Source organism: Macrobrachium nipponense, chromosome 15 (genome assembly GCF_015104395.2).
Source record: "Macrobrachium nipponense isolate FS-2020 chromosome 15, ASM1510439v2, whole genome shotgun sequence".
In the NCBI taxonomy this organism is placed as follows: domain Eukaryota; kingdom Metazoa; phylum Arthropoda; class Malacostraca; order Decapoda; family Palaemonidae; genus Macrobrachium; species Macrobrachium nipponense.
This window is the reverse complement of record NC_087208.1, coordinates 89,886,677-89,908,207: the sequence shown is the minus strand read 5'-3', so window position 1 is coordinate 89,908,207 and position 21,531 is coordinate 89,886,677.

The window sequence follows — 21,531 nt, the reverse complement described above, 5'->3', positions numbered from 1 at the left end:
CCAGAGGATTTCTTCTCCTCTGATACATTACCTGGAGATTTCTTGGATTGTCTTTGACTTTGTTGATGTGGTTTAATTAAACTGTAATTCTCAGCTAACACAGCTGCTCTTTGTAAAGTTGTAACCTCACGCTCAAATAGGTATCTCTGAACATCAATAGGAACACCTCTAATGAACTGTTCAGTAAAATGAGCTCCCTATATTCATCTAAGGTAGTGACACTTGCTGCTGTATACCATTTATCATGTAATTTAACAAGATTATGTGAATATTCAATGTATGAATGTGAATCAAACTTCTTATATCTACGAAACTTGAGACGATAATATTCAGCCGTAAGCTCATAGGCTTTCAGGATACTATCCTTAGTAAAGTCGTAATCATTACTCTCACTAGATGTTAACGACAAGAAAACTGTTCTAGCTTTACCCTTTAATGACGGCTGCAAAATTACGCGCCATAAACGCTTAGGCCACTTCAAATTAAAGCGCAAGTCTTTCAAAAAGCATAAAGAACTCTTCTGGATCCGCTTCATCAAACAACTGAATCATTTAGAAGCCTTAACAACATCAATTACCTGTTCACTTTCATCGCCTTGGCTCACGTTATCTTTTATCGTTCTCTTTTTCTCCAACAGCTCTAATTGATATCTGTGCTCTCTTTCTTCTCGCTCTATTCCTATCCTTCCTCTCCTAACTCATTCCGCTCTCTCCGCTCTTTCCTCTCCAACTCCTCACGCTCTACTCTCCTCTCTTGTCTATCTCTCTCCTCTTTTTCACGAGCATACTGCAATTCTACCTGCTTGAGAGTTAACTGGGATCCCTCTTCATCTAATAAATCAAAAGCTTCCTCAGGCAAACGTCTCCGTCTCAACCAAAGCATTAACAACAAAATTCTTAATCTGAGATTTCCTCCACATCTTTAACAGAAAAGTCATACTTCACAGCAATAGCAATCCAGTCATCCTTTCTCATACGATGATTACGCAAATAATGCACACTTGGGTTACTAGAAAAATCACTTATGCTGAAAGGATCCATATTCAAAACTATACAATAGAGAAAAAAATTTTAACTTCAAAAGTATATACGATAGAGAAGATTTTAACTTTAAAATGTAAACTAAGTAAAATGAGCGAAAGCATTCACTTTAACAAACAAAAATTCACTTAATACGTAATCCGATTGTTCTTAACGTGCACAGCGCCGTATTTTTAACATTAACACTTCACTTCACGGCAAAATACTAATAAACATACGGAAAAAATAAATTTTATGACAACTTCCTAGAATAAATTCGCACAAATTTTAGTTATTCAGATAATTATACAAAAAATAAAATTATGCAAAACCCCGCAAAATAACTTTAAGCTTAATATCCGGTCCTCTTTGATTTACTCGGTCAAAAACCAAATCCCAGATCAGGCCCCCCAAATTGTTACGCCGATGTTTCGCCTCTTAATACTCTTTTCCTGCATTTTCAACTGATGCAAGTACGAAGCGGAGCTCCAAACGGCCATAGACAATAAATAATAAGACATTTAATGATGCCTTAACTTAACTTATTTTTATAATAGAGCTCTTATCCAAATTTAAATAGCATTAAATTTAAGTATGATATACGAGTAAATATATAATAACACGGGATAAGGTAAACACTACGAAATTTTGTTATTTTACTTAAAATTAATTAAAGGTCCAATATAAAGATAAGGATTACGATGATAACGAAAATAATGAAACTAAAGCAATAACGAATGTAAATTAACGAAACTCCAGGAACATTAACATTGCACAGCATTACGACAAATGAGCAAAACAAGCAGGTAAAGTAACAATTAAATCGATTATCAAATACACTGTAGATAATACAGGAATAACGTAAATATTAAATACAATAAAATGCAGAAAATACACACATACCCAGCAAGCGTCAACAGAACCTTAAAATGCAATATAGTAATACTTACAAATTAGCAAGTATAAATAATGTAAACACTTTTAGATATAATGATATAATCCAGGGTTCGGTTTATTAACACTATGACAAATCCAAGAAATCTCAATCCCTGGTGGTGCTCCAATGGTCGAAGTAAACAATCCAAGGACTGAGGAATACAAACACCCAAACAACACGCAAGGACAACACAGACAGACATGGGAAAAATATGAACTACAAAACATTTACAACCATCCACTACAAAAATACTTTATTTACATAAATTCAATACTCCAAACATAAATGCAATACTCTTAACAATATCTATATATATATATATATACTATTATATATATATATATATCTATATATATATATAATATATATATATATATATATATATTATATCTATATATATATATAATATATATTATAATATATTATTATATATATATATATATATATAATATATATATATATATGCATACGGGAAAGCATCATTGTCAAGTGCACCTGTCCGACCAGGATTTGAACTTAGGTCTTTGGTTCAGAGTACATATACGGATAGTTGACCTAAAACCATTCCGCTGTCAAGAGAAAAATGTGTTGATATCGACTCTTCCGTACATATTTCTGTCGGATTCAAGATGTGTACTAAAGTCGATATCAACCGTCTCCACCATCACAGTTGATTGGTAAGCTTGTACGACTCAGATTCTTCGTAAATATTGATCCTACAAAAAAGCGTAATGAAAATACTTATTAACGTCTAAACCATAACAGAGAATAAATACAACTCCTCGTTATAATTCTTCTCCAAGTTTCGTATAATTCTACAATGAAGAGTTAGTGCAAAATGAGGTTCGATTGTGTAAACAACTATTTTTAGGGATGTTGTTAGCCAAATTGTCAACGGTAAAGCTATACAAGAAGTAAACTGTTTAAATTTGTTGGAAAACAGAAGAAGGGGTATTACTTTAATTTATTTAACTTTAGCAATTTACTAAGCAATATAGCCAGAGCCGCAATGCCAAAATTGCCTAAATGAGACGCTCCGTTTGCGTTTGAGCAATTTATCCGCAATTAAGGAGAACAATTACTCCATTATTGTCAGAGAAGCAATAATGACTCGCTTTTTGTGGGGGAGTCACAGGATCTCTCGGTTGAATTGAGATTGGAATAATATTGCCTCTTTTCTGTCAATTTCCCAACTGGTATTCCTATCTGTCTTCTCTCTATTCCCTTTTTTTTATCAGAGAGAGACAGAGAGAAGAGAGCATTTTACTAACCATTTCAGACCCGATGTGGAATCGTTTTTCGGGAATATCTTCAAGGTTATCAGGCGGACAGTTATGACATTGTAACACAATGTTTACAACATCCCCCTCCCCTTAATTTATAATGTTATAGGAGTTGTAGTCAGTGAGAACCCAAACACCTAAGCAAAGGTTCAGATAAGTAGACTTAACCCCTTGGCCCCTTCCCTTTCTTCAGTTCCCTCCTTCCCCCACCAACAACCTCCCCCCAACCCCCTCGAACACCCACTCTCTCCCTCCCACTCCCTCCTCTTCCCCCTCCAATTCTCCCAGCCCATTCTCTCTCTCTCTTTCTCTCTCTCTCTCTCACAATTGCACACAGCGAGATATAAAGTCATACACATAGTTATTCTATAGTAATTTTGTTCAGTAGTTTAAGAATAGAAATGTTGGGTGTAGTAATGAATCTATGGTTAATGGACAGGATTGTTTTGGCTCTGTTGGCAGTTTTGAATACAGTATTGGACCAGTTTACTATAAATATTCACTGGCATGAGATCCCAGAAAGTTATTTGTCGTTGGATACGGAAGGTGTGCTACAATCACGCTGGCCACGACCAATTTGCTTATATTCGCCAATGGATGCAAACTTGTGATTCCACTCCCACTTTTTAATACCTTCAACCCAAGAGAGGAAAGTTGGCACACTGAAAATAAGTCTTAACAGGTAATAATTACCGCAACCTCTTTTCATGTATAGCCTTCTGCAACTAATTTCACACCAATGACAAGTTTTAGTGAGATTATAGTGATATAAATATCGTGATAACTATCATCAAACCCAAGTCATGAAGTCTGCAAAGGATTATTGGTCCTCTGACAATATCCATGACAGTGTGGACCTGTCATTGTCACTTTTGGCTACAATGATGAGGATCAGCTATTCCTTGACAGCGATGTCGATAACAATGAAATCTATGAATTCTTTTATCACTATCCATTAATTTCATTATCCATTAATTCTATAACTAATATTAATTATTTTTCAAATATTACTGACAACAGCTAATTGGAAAATAATTACTCCCATTTCCGAATCCATCTCATTGTATTATACGAACAATCGAACAAAAGGTACAGAAAAAACGACCAAACACATACGTACTTACAGTCTACGATCATAAATATAATTTCCCACAACAATTCTTAGGCAACACAGTAGAATGAAGTTAAACATCATAATGGAGCTCATTATCCACAACCACTCAACTCATTGTTGCGAAATACACATTTGAGTTATAATGTGACAAAATCATACGATGTAATAATGCACAATGTATCTATTTATAGTCTCCAGTGTGTTGTGTAATTCAGACGAGAGAGAGAGAGAGAGAGAGAGAGAGAGAGAGAGAGAGAGAGAGAGAGGAGGGTTGGGAGACATGGAGAGGGGAAGAGGGGGAACCAAAGAAGGGGAGGGCGACAAGTCGACGTATCTGAACCTTTGCTCAGTTCCAACTAGTATATATATATATATATATATATATATATATATATATATATATATTATATATTAATAGATATGTATAGCAAAAGACAAAACTCTAAAGTAGCAGGTCATGGGCACAGAGAGACTCTCGCCGAGTTGAAGAAAAGGGCGATATAAAAGTGAACAGAAAACAATACCAAAGGAAGACTAGGCAATGTATAACGGGAGTTGATGACAACAGATTGTTCGATGGATTTAGATATTTCATAGAATCTATCTAGAGAAAAGAGTATTGCTATTTCAAAACCTTACAAAGTTAGAGGAACAGTTATCCTCAATAGAGGCGATTATATGAACAAGACGGAAATCATTCTGAATGATGAATCTAAATTTCAGAAAGTTGGTTCCCCAGATCTTCAGAATATCATGAAATGTGGAGGCAGAGTCAGCAGATTTTTACGTTCTCCTAAACAGGAAAAGATCATCGATGACCAGACCTACCTAGAATTGTTCGTTCGTTACCAGTTCCACCTATGGATTCCTGTACCATGGTCTTCCTAAAGTTTACAAGAAAGGAGATCCCTTACGCCCTGTATTAATATAGTCTTCTATACACACTCCCAACTACGGTTTGGTTAAGTTTCAAAACAAATCAATATTCTTCACAACTATCAGAAGTTTCAGAAACAAATATTATTAAAAAATTCTGATCTATTTATGGTTAATTTGGATGTAGAATCATTGTTCACAAACGACCCTGCGTGGAGACAACGAACATTATTGTAATAATATACAAGATTTTTTTTAAATGACACTAGGTTTCATAACTTTATTTGTAGTAGTTTTAAACCACGGCATTTATTTTTAATGCTGAAGTTTATAATTAGGTTGAAGGGATGGTCATGGGTTCCCCCCCACTGGGCCACACCTTTGCCAATATCTTTATATGCTCCCTAAGGGAGCACTTCATGGAGGACTGTCCGCTGAGGTTTTTACCTTTATTTACCATAGGTATGTCAACGATACCTTTGTTGAGTCGAGTCGAGTTCAATATAGAATTTAGGCCAAGGCCAAGCACTGGAACCTATGAGGTCATTCAGCGCTGAAATGGAAATTGACTTTAAAAGGTTTGAAAAGTGTAACAGGAGGAAAACCTCGCAGTTGCACTATGAATCAAGTGTTAAGAGAGGGGGGGAAAGTAAGATGAAGAAAGAGAATATGAAAGGAGGCATAGTAAAAGGAAGAAAAGTGGTTGCAGCTAGTGGCCGAAGGCACGCTGCAAAGAACCTTAAGTAATGCCTACAGTGCACCGCATGAGGCGCCCACTAACAGCACTAACCCCCTAAAAGGACGATACCTTTGTTTTATTAAGACATGAACACAACGCCTCATCCTTTTTGCAGTTTGTCGACGAACTGCACCCTATTATCAAATTCAAATTGGAGAAAATTTTATAATAAACTTCCCTTTCTTGATATTATGGTATTTAGGGATATCAATGGCTCCATTAATTAAAGGTATGTACTGGAAGGCAACTTCACAGGACTAAGTATAGATTTTTATAGCTCTTGTTGTTCAGCTTTAAACTAAATGGGCCTTTTCTAAACCAAACCCCCCCCCCCCCCCCCCCCCCCCCTCCCCCCCCCCCCCCCCCCCCCCCCCCACGCCAAACAGGGAGTTTACTCATACATCCAATCCGTCTTCATTTCATGAAGAGAAACTTTTCTTAACCAGCTATTTCCAACAAAATTGTTACCCAAATAATCGCTTTTGTAAACTGCTCAGAGACTTGCGGATTGAGAATTTCCTTACCAGTGCTGACTGAACCTAAAATGAGTGTTTTTTGCAATTTTCCTTTCTAACATCATGATTAATATCGATAAAACTGCACCTCTCTCATTCAGAAAACGTTTCCTGCTTCACATCCATTACTGTATATGTATACGTATATATATAAATATACATATATATATATATATATATATATATATATATATATATATATATATATATATATATGTATGTAGTATGTATGTATGTATGTATGTATGTATGTATGTATATATATATATATATATATATATATATATATATATATATATATATATCATACATACATACATACATACATACATACATACATACTATACATATATATATATATATATATATATATATATATATGTATATTTATATATACGTATACATATACAGTAATGGATGTGAAGCAGGAAACTTTTTCTGAATGAGAGAGGTGCAGTTTTATCGATATTAATCATGATTTTAGAAAGGAAAATTGCAAAAAACACTCATTTTAGGTTCAGTCAGCACTGGTAAGGAAATTCTCAATCCACAAGTCTCTGAGCAGTTTACAAAAGCGATTATTTGGGTAACAATTTTGTTGGAAATAGCTGGTTAAGAAGAGTTTCTCTTCATGGTGCAATTGCAAAGTCCTGTTAGACTTGATCTCCTTTCCTTTTGTAGATGAGGTTGTTATTTGTATTCCCTTTAATAACCAGGAACTTTCGCTTCAACTCGGGCGCAATTTTACTTGGTAATCAAGCGTTGAAAAGATTGCTCGTCTGTTTATATATTATATATATATATATATAATATATATATATATATATATATATATATATGTATGTATGTATGTATGTATGTATGTATGTAAATGTATATATACTATGTATGGTATTATAATAATATATATATATATATATATTATATATATATGTATAATATATAATATAGATATATATATTATATTAATATATATATATATATATATATATATATAATATATATATATATATATATATATATATATATATAAACAGACAAGCAATCTTTTCAGCGCTTGATTACTAAGTAAAATTGCGCCCGAGTTGAAGCGAAAGTTCCTGGTTATTAAAGGGAATACAAAATAACAACCTCATCTACAAAGGGAAAGGAGATCTAGCGTAATAGGACTTTGCAATTACACCATTCTTATGGAAACCAAATGTAATTACCTGTTTTTATTTTCTTCTAAAAAAATTTATTGATGGATTAACCTCGATGCTATTTCCCATTGATTATGTTAACAGTAAAAATATATGGATACAGTGAACTGTTATATGTAGATGTCTTGATTAAATATGTGTTAGTTTCACAATGAATTTCCCAAATGTATTATTCTCTGGAAACGTATAAGTGTAGGGTTCGCCAGCAACCTCCCCCATCCCACCCCCCAAAACATGGCTATGTCTCAGATGTACTATTTTTGATCACTTAAATCTATGCCGTAAATAAGTATGCAGTATACAGTACTATGTAACCGGTTGCATACTTTTACTTAAGATTTTTTTTTACGTAAAATATATAACCGTAAATGTTCGTGTTTTGACAAAGTTAAGAATGCATAACAGATACTTACATGTATTCGAAAATACATGTAACGCGGTAAATACAACAAACTTTGTGTGGCAGCTCAAGCACTGATAAACCATGGAAAGCACTGGAAACATTGAGAGAGAGAGAGGGGGGGGGGGCGGGCCAGCATTAGATATAACTGAACAAATATTTTTCTTTTAAATTTGCATGGATAAATAAAAGTAGCTATCCTTGACTTCATGCATTTTATTTTCTTATTGTTAGTTCTTTGTTGGGGGGGGTGTGGGGGGGGATAAAGGTTCTATTTTTGCATCTAGCCCCAGATCTTAAGGTTTGAGATAGTAGCAGAGGTGCCGGTTGCAGTCTTCTTTCTATGGTAGGTTACCAGTCACCGGTTGGGGGTTTTTACCAGTTTTCTTTTTTTATTATTATTTATACAAGCCATGTTAAAAAGCACGGACCAATAGTTGATATATTTTTAGGGCTATAATTCTCGGTAAATGGGCTCGTGTTCCTCTTTGAATATTATGTCAATTTACTGATAAGCGCAGCGCATGTAGCTCATCCTTAAGAAAAAAAAAACATTGCTCAAATTTCCCCATTATTACATACCTTAATTATCCCATTTTTCCACCCTCATGCCAAGAGTATGTTCCATTAGAACTTTAAAATAATGAAATTTCTCTTTTAAAGATTTTCATAATTGGTAAGAGGAAAGCCATTTCATTAAGAAAAAAACTTCGGAGCAAAGAGCATTTTTCTGTTGCGATTTAGGTATTTCATGAGCGCCGCATTCGCTCACAGATTAAAGAGATTTTATCGAGGATTGCCTCGGGTGCATTTCGAAAATTCTGTGGATATTCTTTTTAGATGCAACTTTCCAAGTCATATTTGTCCACTTCATACATTTCCTATTAATAAAATTGAATGACTATGCAATATCAAAAATTCTTATTCATCCATGAATAAGAATCCAACCACAAAACGGACCATCACTCTACCATAATGGGTGCATGAAGAATTGGCCTATTCCCCCTAAAATCCATGGTGCTTATTTTGATCTCAACAGTGAATCTTGTACTTCATGGTTAGTTGGGGAAGGTGGGCCGTGGTCAAGATGGACAAGGGCAACAGGCTAAAGGCCTGTCCACACGATCGGGCCTGATCGGCGGACCTCCCCTCTAACGGGCACACTTGACGGGCAAACCGTCAAATTGCCCTATGGGTCTTGTAGCAACCATTGTGGTGCCCGATGGCTTGAGCTTCGACCCTGGCAGACGTACGTTAACCGTATACATTTCTTTTGCTGAGCCATTCTTTGCACCATATTCTCTTCTTTTTCTTCTTTTTTATCACACACAAAGCAATTATCATGCTACACAATATCTTCTTCTTTGCGGTAGGCACCATGTTTATCGTACCGCACTGAACACACTACTGGCATCGTCGGGAACGCCCACCTATCCATCGCCTCACCCGTGTGGACAACATTCACGGGTAAGCCCGCCAGAATTTGCCCGCCAACCCCGGAGCACACCGATCAGGCCCGCTCGTGTGGACAGGCCTTAAGTCCTGGGAGACAAGCACCTCTCAAGGGAAGAGTGGTCTATTTGAGAGAAAAAATGTGTGAACACGTTCAGCCTTCTGTAGTCCCCGTATGGGCGAAGGGTGCCATCATTTATTGTTACTCTGTGGAGAGGAGATGCCCAAGGACTGGGTGCCTTTTGACAAAAACCCATCTTCTCCATCTCTGCGAAGGTTTTATTTGCACTGGTGGGTTTTTGGGTGGTAGACGTCTGAAATGGGATTGTACAGGAGGGCCCAAGGTCTGAATATGGGGAAAATACTGTGCTTGGCAGAGATTTGAGGAGATTGTCATAGTTGAGGTTTAAAGACTTCTGGGTATGTGGTGGATAAGTAGGCAAACTTGCCTTTGGAATCGGTGATGCAGAGTGCAACTTTTGCAGGGGCTGCAGCAACGAGCATTATGGACAGATCGGTGACATGAACAATATACATGAACAGGTGGTGCTGTGCTAGGAAATCCACCCCTAGGAGAAGTATTGAGAAATCTGCCACCAAAAACTGCCAGTGGTACTTTGTCACTGAAGTTAAGGGCGATATGCTTCTGAACAAAGGTAAAAATGGGAGACTTGTTGGCAGCTGTGAGTGGGACATTGGATGGCTGTGGTCATTTGGTTGGTTGACTGGATACAGGCAGGAGGGAACGGCAAGTCCCTTTCGACCAAAAAGAATAATGAAGACAAAGGGGCTGATAAAACACGTAAGATTGGATGTGTCAGGATTAAGGTTAGATTCAGTTACATTAGTATGGCCCCTGATTGAGGGTTACGCACCTGATATTGCTACAGCGAGGGGCAGTAGCCGTTTTACGCATTCTTAGGCCATGGGCATCCTTGGAGGCAGTTCTTGGTGACAGGGATGAATAATCTGTGGTATCAACAAAGCTGAAATACCAATGATTGCTGCTGCATGTGGTCAGCACCCTTGGGTTTCTGAAGGCAGAACGGGTGGCGAAGGTTTGTCCTGGAAGTTTGTGAGGGTTTGACGGCCATGGTTGCCTCTGTGGTGAGACGGTCGTCTGTTGCTGAAGGGTTGGATGTTCCTTGGTGGGTAGCAAAGGTGTGGGTGTGGCGGTGGTTTGCAGCACCTGGGAGTCTATCAGATTGCTTGCTAGGGTGGCAAGGGTATAGTCGGCTGTGTCTTTGCTGTCAACGAGAGCTGCCCTTACTGACATTGGCAGGCGCTGCGGCCAGAATGCCTAGATTATGTCAATTGATTTAGGAGAACCAACGGTACGCCACCGATTCGAAGCGTGACTTTTTCTCGATGGAACCAAGTATTGGTGTTAGTCGGTGTGAAGGTCAGAGGGTTGATTTGGGCGATGATATCAGCAGGAGTGGCAGATGGGGAGGTTGACGTTCCATCGTCAGATGCTCAGGCCTGCTTTTCCCTGTGTGTTTGGGTGTGGCGGAGGATTTGACCGAAGACAAGAGGTATGAAATGATACTTTATTGATGAACTACAGTGGTATTTATATGAATTGTTTGACAATCGGCGGTCAAGAAACTTAAGCAGTAGCTAATGGGCCAATAATGAACAATCATTAGATATTAGTCTTTATAACTTCTGTAGAAATGAAAATCAGGTATGTCTTTCATCGGCTCCACTCTGCTGACTTGATGCGTTGCTATGGGTGGAGTCGTGACAACCTTGGAATTTGGCGATGTGTTGTCGGAAGTTGGCGACGTCCTGTCTCTTGCAGCGTGAGAAACGCAGCCTGGGAGTGCTGGCACAAATTCTTCCCCATTATTAGGGAAAAAGGCCAACTTTGGATCTATTTACTCATCTATCTGCTACATGCATATATATATATATATATATATATATATATATATATATATATATATATATATATATATATATATATATAAATATATATATATATATATATAAATATATATATATATATATATATATATATATATATATATATATATATATATATATATATATATATATATATATATATATATATATATAGTATATATCTGACTGTAAAAAGTGTTCTGTAACACAGAATTCCATCTAATAAAAGCCCATAAAAAACACCAAAATGTAGAGAGAAAAGTACTATATTTCAGAGACTGCTGTCTCTCTCTTCAGGTATATGAATGAGAAAAGTTTACAGAAAAGGTGGTATTTATACCAAGAGATTCGTCCACAAGTAAGCCAATTTAGGTCACCCCCGCTGATAATCTTCCTTTAATCTTCTTAAGCGTTGGTTGAATGAACACTGCGTCGACGATGTCCGATGTCCAATTCCCTTTTGAGATGTTCATTACCTGCTTCTCTTTTATTAAGGCCGATTCCATCATTTGACTCTTGTACCGGCAGTTTGCTGCTATATTACACGTGACATATTCCAGTTTATTCTATGGTTATGTTCATTTATATGATTGAAAATAGCCGAGTTCTGTTGTCCATACCTAACTGACCGTTTGTGTTGTATTAATCTCTGGGAAGTGATTTACCTGTAAATCCGTTGTAAGATTGGTCACAGTCCTGGCATGGGATCTCATATACCCCAGAGTCTTTGGGCGATGTCTTTTGTTGGACGTTAATCAGGGATTTGGCTAAGGTATTTGGGTAGGTAAATGCAAAAGGGTTGGATTTCCCAAGGGTGTGAGTTACTCTCTTAATCGTCTCCAGGTGGGGAGGGAATTTTTATTTTATTGTTGGGTGTGTCTCTGGTCTTGTCTTTAGGGGGTCGGTAGAAAATTACGTTTCTTTTTGAATTGCTTTCTCAATTATATGGTCAGGATACTTTAAAGATGAAAGTTGCTTGCGAATTAGTTCAAATTCTTTTTCCAGGAAATCTGGGAACAAATTCGTAAGGCTCTTAAGAATAGGTTGCTAGCTAGACCTATCTTGATAGTATTGTCATGATAGCTAAAGTAGTGAATATATGAAAGTGAGACGTGTTTTCTGTATATGGTAAATTTGTATTCTGTCGTGTCTCTGATTATTAAAACATCAAGAAAAGGAATTTTGTTGTCTGTTTCCCATTCAACTTTAAATTTGATGCTGGGCACTAATGCGTTTAATTTTGAGAGGAATTCATTAAAATTACCCCACTTATTATCCCAAAATTGTTAGTATGTCATCCACGTATCTCATCCACAGCATGTTTTTGGGTTTTATTGCATTTATTACTGTAGTTTCAAAGTATTCCATGTACAGATTGGCTAAAATAGGACTTAAAGGACTACCCATACTACACCCGAATTTTTGCTTGTAGAATGATTCCCCGAATGAAAATACGTTATTAGATGCACATAATTCAACTAACTTTATTATTTTGTCAAGTGCCAAAGGGAAATGATCTGAATAGGGGGATAATTTTTCCCTTAAAAACTGAAGAACGTCCTGTACTGGTACTTTTGTGAATAGGGAGTCTACGTCAAGGCTTAAAAGTTTTATGTTGTGAAGTGGTATATGTGCTTCTCTGAATTTGTGACAAAAGTCTTCCGAATGTTTGATGTGACTGGGAGAAAAAGTGACTAAAAAAAAGGAGAAAGGAGGCCAGCTAACCATTTAGAAATTTTGTAATTGAAGCTCCGGCGCATGAAACGATGGGTCTGAATGGAAGATTGTCTTTGTTGAGTTTTTGGGAAGACCATAAAAGTAGGGTAATTTAGGATTAATTACTTTAAATTTCTCTAATAGTTCAATACTCTTTTTGTCTTGGCCAATTAATCTTACTTTCCGAAAAAATTCTGTGGGAATAAACGTTCTGGAGGGGATTTTTCGTCAGTTTTTCGTAAGTATTTGTGTCGCTAAGGAGCTGGTTGATTTTGTCGAGGTAGAAGTCTTTGTCCATTATTACAATTTTGCCGTCTTTGTCGGATCTACTTATTATAACATCTAACTTTTTTAGCGAGTGGATGGCTATCATGAATCTGCGGGGAACAGGATATTTCTTATGAAGGTCAGTTAAAGCATTTAGTAACACTCCTTTTAAACATATCCCTTTTCACGGCTGTAGTTTTTGTCAGATATGAATTTATCAAAAGCCACTATGAAGTCTAGGTTGTTTTTGCGGTCTGGCATTAGGGCAAAGGATAAGCCTAAATTTAAAACTAAATGTTGATTTACAGTAAGGGGGGGTGTTGGATAAGTTTAAAACTTTGTCTTGTTGTTCAAGATTATTCCATGCGCTATTATCTATTAGGTTTATTTAACTTGCGTAAAAGTCTGGTTGGAATGAGTCATGCTATTATAGGCAGCAATGTCGGAACAGAATGAAATCAGATACCTGTATACGTGGTCCGTAGTGAGGAGGCGAAGATTAGATTGAGTTCCATATATCACTCTGCGTAGCACGAAGATGTCGTTTCTCGTATTGGTGATTCTTTCTTCCAGGAAAATCTTGTGTGATAGAGGGAAGGGGTTTGATTGCAGAGTCCATCTCCCGAATCCGTACATTTTTGGAAGTACTTGTTCTTTGAGGCATTCTTCCAAAAAAGTGTTTTTGGTTTTTTTCAGCCGGTGTAGTCTGTTCAGTTCTTTTTCAAAACTTGCGGAAAACTGGCTTTCCGCAAGTTTGAAAAAGAACTGAACAGACTACACCGGCTGAAAAAACCAAAAACACTTTTTGGAAGTAATGCCTTCAAAGAACAAAGTACTTCCAAAATGTAAGCCGGATTCGGGAGATGGTGACTCTGCAATCAAAACCCCTTCCCCTCTATCACACAAGATTTTCCTGGAAGAAAGAATCACCAATACGAAAACGACATCTTCGTGCTACGCAGAGTGATATATGGAACTCAATCTAATCTTCGCCTCCTCACTACGGACCACGTATACAGGTATCTGATTTCATTCTGTTTCCGACATTGCTGCCTATAATAGCATGACTCCTTCCAACAGACTTTTACGCAAGTTAAATAACCTAATAGATCAATAGCGCATGGAATAATCTTGAACAACAAGACAAAGTTTTAAACTTATCCAACACCCCCCTTACTGTAAATCAACATTTAGTTTTAAATTTAGGCTTATCCTTTGCCCATAATGCCAGACCGCAAAAACAACCTAGACTTCATAGTGGCTTTTGATAAATTCATATCTGACAAAAACTACAGCCGTGAAGAGATATGTTTAAAAGGAGTGTTACTAAATGCTTTAAACTGACCTTCATAAGAAATATCCTGTTCCCCGCAGATTCATGATAGCCATCCACTCGCTAAAAAAGTTAGATGTTATAATAAGTAGATCCGACAAAGACGGCAAAATTGTAATAATGGACAAAGACTTCTACCTCGACAAAATCAACCAGCTCCTTAGCGACACAAATACTTACGAAAAACTGACGAAAAATCCCCTCCAGAACGTTTCCCACAGAATTTTTCGGAAAGTAAGATTAATTGGCCAAGACAAAAAGAGTATTGAACTATTAGAGAAATTTAAAGTAATTAATCCTAAATTACCCTACTTTTATGGTCTTCCCAAAACTCACAAAGACAATCTTCCATTCAGACCCATCGTTTCATGCGCCGGAGCTTTCAATTACAAAATTTCTAAATGGTTAGCTGGCCTCCTTTCTCCTTTTTTAGGCACTTTTTCTCCCAGTCACATCAAACATTCGGAAGACTTTTGTCACAAATTCAGAGAAGCACATATACCACTTCACAACATAAAACTTTTAAGCCTTGACGTAGACTCCCTATTCACAAAAGTACCAGTACAGGACGTTCTTCAGTTTTTTAAGGGAAAAATTATCCCCCTATTCAGATCATTTCCCTTTGGCACTTGACAAAATAATAAAGTTAGTTGAATTATGTGCATCTAATAACGTATTTTCATTCGGGGAATCATTCTACAAGCAAAAATTCGGGTGTAGTATGGGTAGTCCTTTAAGTCCTATTTTAGCCAATCTGTACATGGAATACTTTGAAACTACAGTAATAAATGCAATAAAAACCCAAAATCATGCTGTGGATGAGATACGTGGATGACATACTAACATTTTGGGATAATAAGTGGGGTAATTTTAATGAATTCCTCTCAAAATTAAACGCATTAGTGCCCAGCATCAAATTTAAAGTTGAATGGGAAACAGACAACAAAATTCCTTTTCTTGATGTTTTAATAATCAGAGACACGACAGAATACAAAATTTACCATATACAGAAAACCAACCCCCGTTCGGGTCACTTTCATATATTCACTACTTTAGCTATCATGACAATACTATCAAGATAGGTCTAGCTAGCAACCTATTCTTAAGAGCCTTACGAATTTGTTCCCCAGATTTCCTGGAAAAAGAATTTGAACTAATTCGCAAGCAACTTTCATCTTTAAAGTATCCTGACCATATAATTGAGAAAGCAATTCAAAAGAAAACGTAATTTTCTACCGACCCCCTAAAGACAAGACCAGAGACACACCCAACAATAAAATAAAAATTCCCCACCTGGAGACGATTAAGAGAGTAACTCACACCCTTGGGAAATCCAACCTTTGCATTTACCTACCCAAATACCTTAGCCAAATCCCTGATTAACGTCCAGCAAAAGACATCGCCCAAAGACTCTGGGGTATATGAGATCCCATGCCAGGACTGTGACCAATCTTACAACGGATTTACAGGTAAATCACTTCCCCAGAGATTAATACAACTACAAACGGTCAGTTAGGTATGGACAACAGAACTCGGCTATTTTCAATCATATAAATGAACATAACCATAGAATAAACTGGAATATGTCACGTGTAATTTATAGCAGCAAACTGCCGCCTACAAGAGTCAAATGATGGAATCGGCCTTAATAAAAGAGAAGCAGGTAATGAACATCTCAAAAGGGAATTGGACATCGGACATCGTCGACTCAGTGTTCATTCAACCAACGCTTAAGAAGATTAAAGGAAGATTATCAGCGGGGGTGACCTAAATTGGCTACTTGTGGACAAATCTCTTGTATAAATACCACTTTTCTGTAAACTTTTCTCATTCATATACCTGAAGAGAGAGACATCAGTCTCTGAAATATAGTACTTTTCTCTCTACATTTTGGTGTTTTTTAGGGCTCCTTTTATGATCTCTATATATATATATTATATATATATATATATATATATATATATATATATATATATATATATATATATATATAATATATATAATACACACAAATATAACTACACGCAAAATCTTCCCTAGAAAGAACAATATTACAAAGTTCTTTAGGTGTCGACTTGCTCAGCCTGGAAAAATATCACCGAAAAATTAAATCATGATATCAAAATCTATTTACGCATATCTCCCCCATAAAACACCTCAGAAGGACGACAAGGGTGAAACCAATCCGCGTTATGTCTCACGACGACAAGATTAGAAAAAAAAAAGTCGACGTTTGTAACCGCATAAAATCGTACTCGGCAATAGGTTACAACTAGTCTTTTCCTATACCATTTCATGATGATCTAGACTTAATTATTTTAGCCAAATTGCAATTTTTGTTTTGCATATTAAATCTTTTTGTACATTGCAAGGTATATTTGCTAAACATTTCTTTCCCCAATATACAAAAATAACCGAATAAATCTTTTTTTCTATTAAAATTCTCAGTTAAACTGCACAACTAACAGCAAAACTATTATTTGGGAATTATAGTTACATTTTTCTCTTGATACATATTCCACCAAGGAGAGACAAATGTCATGTCCGCTTCTAAAGCCACAGTTTATCCTACAGCGTTTTGAATGTAGTATGTTTCATCTTCATCTTAAATGCAATTTACAAGATGGAGGGAATCGTCTGCTTCTCGTAATCTAAGATTAACAAAAATAACTTGGTTGTTTGATACCCTTCTTCAAGCTTAGTTTTCCTTTTTTAATCATAGTTGTATTCCTTTAAGAAACTTGTCCATTTCAACCTACAATTCAAATGAATACCCATGTCTCATTTCAATTTGCTGTAGATAATTTGCATAATTTCTGCATGATAATTCTAACCCCAAAATAGGTCTAGATTTAAACATCACTAAAAAATAGATTTTCGCTCAAGGAGAAGTAATATTTCCTGAGAAAATATGCAAATGTAATTCCTCCCTTTTATTCGTGAATATTCAAGAAAAATCAATTCTTCCAAAACCTTAAAGCTTGAAACAATATACATTGTTATGTGCACGAAAATAATGGAAGTGATTCCATGGTTTTTCTTACTGAACCGCTAGACTTTATATAGTACTGGAAATGAAAGGTGCAGATGAATAGCTCAATCATCTAAGAATGTTTTGGACGAGCAGCCAACGAATATATTCCTACGATATAGTTTTTGTCTTATTCTATAAACAACAAGAGTATGAGCTATTAGATGGCCGGGAATGAAGTCACAGGGAAAAACTTACAATTTTGGCTAGGAAAAAAGTCACAGAAATAAAGCACATTAATTTATGGTGGCCCGTAATAAAGTCTCGTGGATAAATTCACATTATTTCTTGGGGGTCATTTTCTCCTTGATATTTACAGTTCATTGTTCATGCTCTTACGGTAATCCCAAACGGACTTGTACTGAAGACGCCGCAAAGGTGGATACATACAGAGTTAAAACAAATTCCCGACGGGCTTTTTACAAAACACGCCGCAAAGGTGGATACATGAATACATACCGGGTTCAAACTTACCCTTGTGGTTCACTATCTAGGAAAGATTACTGACTTTTTTTCTTGTCACGTATTCTCCTGAGACGTTTTCTGTCTTTTTTTACCTGTGACATTTTTACGTCAACTCAGTACATACTATGATAACAAAAATGAGGTCGGCATTAAAATTTAATGCTCATGAGAAAATTGGGATATTTAATAAAACCAATATTGAATCTAATTAAAATAAAAGAACAAATAAAACTTATACGTTTTACATCGTTTTCTATATATATATATATATATATATATATATATATATATATATATATATATATATATATATATGCGTGTGTGTGTGTGTGTGTGTGTGTGTGTGTGCAAAATGAAGACAGTGTTGCAAACGTTCACTCCAAACCAACAGGCCTCATCATCTAGCTACAAATGTAATAAAACCAAATTAATACAATACAGTTAGGTGACAAATACTGAAATATAAAAAATTACATATAATAAAACACCTAAAAATATTAGTAAGGGCCAACCGTTGAATGTAGAGGCAGAAAGACTGACCAGGAACCGGAAAAACCACATTGGTTCACGAGAGATAGAAAGAGGTAGACATGGAATGGGTGAGGGGACAAGTTTTTAAATAAACAATGATTCACTAATTGCTAAAAGCCTTTATACCGAAATGAATATTTACATTTATCGGCACGATCCTTCCCTGGTGTTATAATATTATGGATTTGAAAGTTTAGTGCCAGTTCTATTGCAGACAGTTAAATGGCTGTCGATTCGAACCTATAGTTACCTACGTGTCGATTCTATATAGGTTCCTCGATAACACGATGTCATTAACAGATCCAAAGGGTTTTTGAAGCTGAAAATCCTACCAATAGTCAAGTGGGTTTGTGGGTATAATTGAAATTTTAGGACAGGGAGATAACCACATATTAAGAGCTTGGAGTTCCTTTTAAAAAAAAACTTGCATTATGAAATAATGGAAGACTGGAATGGACAGGTAATTAAGGAACGTTAGGAGTATAACACTTAACAAAATTATTATAGAAAAATTTGGTGACGTATTTAAAGAATAGGTATGAACAAAAGTAGCTGATACACACACACACATACACACACACATTATATATATATATATATATATATATATATATATATATATATATATATATATATATATAGTACATATACACATATATTATAGGTAGGAATTGATGTGTTAGTGAATTACATGATGTGTCGGCTTCTTCTGCTTGGAGACAGAGAGCGCCTAGAGATAGCCTTCGTGAACGAAGGAATTTGATGTGTGTGCATTATTGGTGGCTGTATGAGCTGTTGCCATGGGCGATCTTGGGGTGTGGTAGATATGTACATTCGATTGTGCGTGCATAACAGGTCCGGCCGCTCGAGATACTTGAGAGAAAAGCACATTCCTTTGAGATAGGAAGGAAGACGGTTCCGAGGACACCAGGTGTTGACACAAGGCCCATCTCAAAAAGGCATGGCACATATTTAAATGACTTAGAAACAGTTGCCTTTGAAAAGAGAGAAGTGTGAAGTATATACATTTATTTAACATTGTGTAGTAGGGAATATAATGAATATATCTCTGTTACAGATGGGTCTCATATCATTATTCTAGAAACGGGATTCTCTAAGCCTGACTATTGAAATGTAGCAGTTGACAATTTGAGACTTTGGGGTGATCATTTAGACTAATCCAGGAGAGTGGAATGATAATTTACAGTTCTTTGTGGGGCAGACTTGGGTTTTTTAAACATGACTTATTAATCATTTTGTTCCATTGTATGTTCATCTGCTTTGGGTAATAAATAGCATATTTTTGTATTTATGTGAGCTTATTAGCCTAGATGACAATGTTTGCAGAGAGAGGGCGCCCGCTACCGACAGGTAAGAGTTATCATTTGTGTAGTTTTGTTAGGGGAGGTTTTAATACATATATGTGTATAAATATGTATATATATATAGTATATATATATATATATATATATATATATATATGATATATTTATATATATACATCATATTGTATATATATATATATATATATATATATATATACATATATAGTATATATATGTACATTATATATATATACATATATATATATATATATATATATATATATATATATATATATATATGTATATATATATATATATATTATATATATATAAATATACATACAAAGATGTATATATACATATATATTTATATATATACACACACTTATACATATACACATATAACGTGTGTATGTGGAGCGCGCGCGTTCCCAAGCGATGTAAGGGGAAATGTGGATTCAGCTATTTTTCTGTTTTTCTAAGCGAGATTCTTATATCTTCATCTAATGCTGCCGAGACATTGGCTGACGATTCAGCCTCTCATATATCTTCCTCCCTCCTTAAGATACTCTCCCAGAATTGCTTTTCTTTGTTTACAGCCTCTGAGAGCATATCTGAATAGGGATCGGTAACTTAGTGTAGTTAAATGTCTACTCAATATGTTCCTTATCTAATTTTGTCTTATCATCCATCCAGCTCCCTCCATTCGGTTCCATGATAATGTCACTTTCTTAATTTGGTCAATTATTGTTTTGATGGTAAAGTTACCGTCTTAGACTTACGTGTGTGTGTGTGTGTGTGTGTGTGCAATTGCACTATGGTCTGCATATCCATGAATTACGAGCGACGCCGAGGAATCATTTAATCAAACCTCCAGAAGCTTCCCAGTCACGTCTCTCTCTCTCTCTCTCTCTCCTCTCTCTCTCTCTCTCTCTCTCTCTGTATTATCTAGCATCCTTTGTTCTCAGGGATACTACTTCCCTATAAGACTTGCAATAGTAAATTTCCATAGCCAGAAAAACGTTAACGCCGATTCACATATGTTTGAAATCTCTAAGATATATTGATAATTCTATGATTGTGGCTAACCAAATTATACGTATGTTTTTGTTTTATGAATTAATACCCAAATTAGTTACGCCTTACTTTCTCTAATACAAAATGAAAATTGGACAGAAAACTTTTTTTTATGAGAAAGGGACGGCTTTACTTTCTCATTGAGAGAAGTCTATTTCATCCAAGTAAATCACTTTCTCCAATCCTACCAAATGAGTTACCTTCAGTGAGCTGCGGAAAAGACTCGAGAATTCTTCCAAAGGAATAAACTAATTATACAAAAAAAGGGTAAATCTAGGACATCCATTCTAGAGGGAAGTTCCGTTGATGCTGCTTTGGCTTGATGGAAGAAGTTCCTTTGA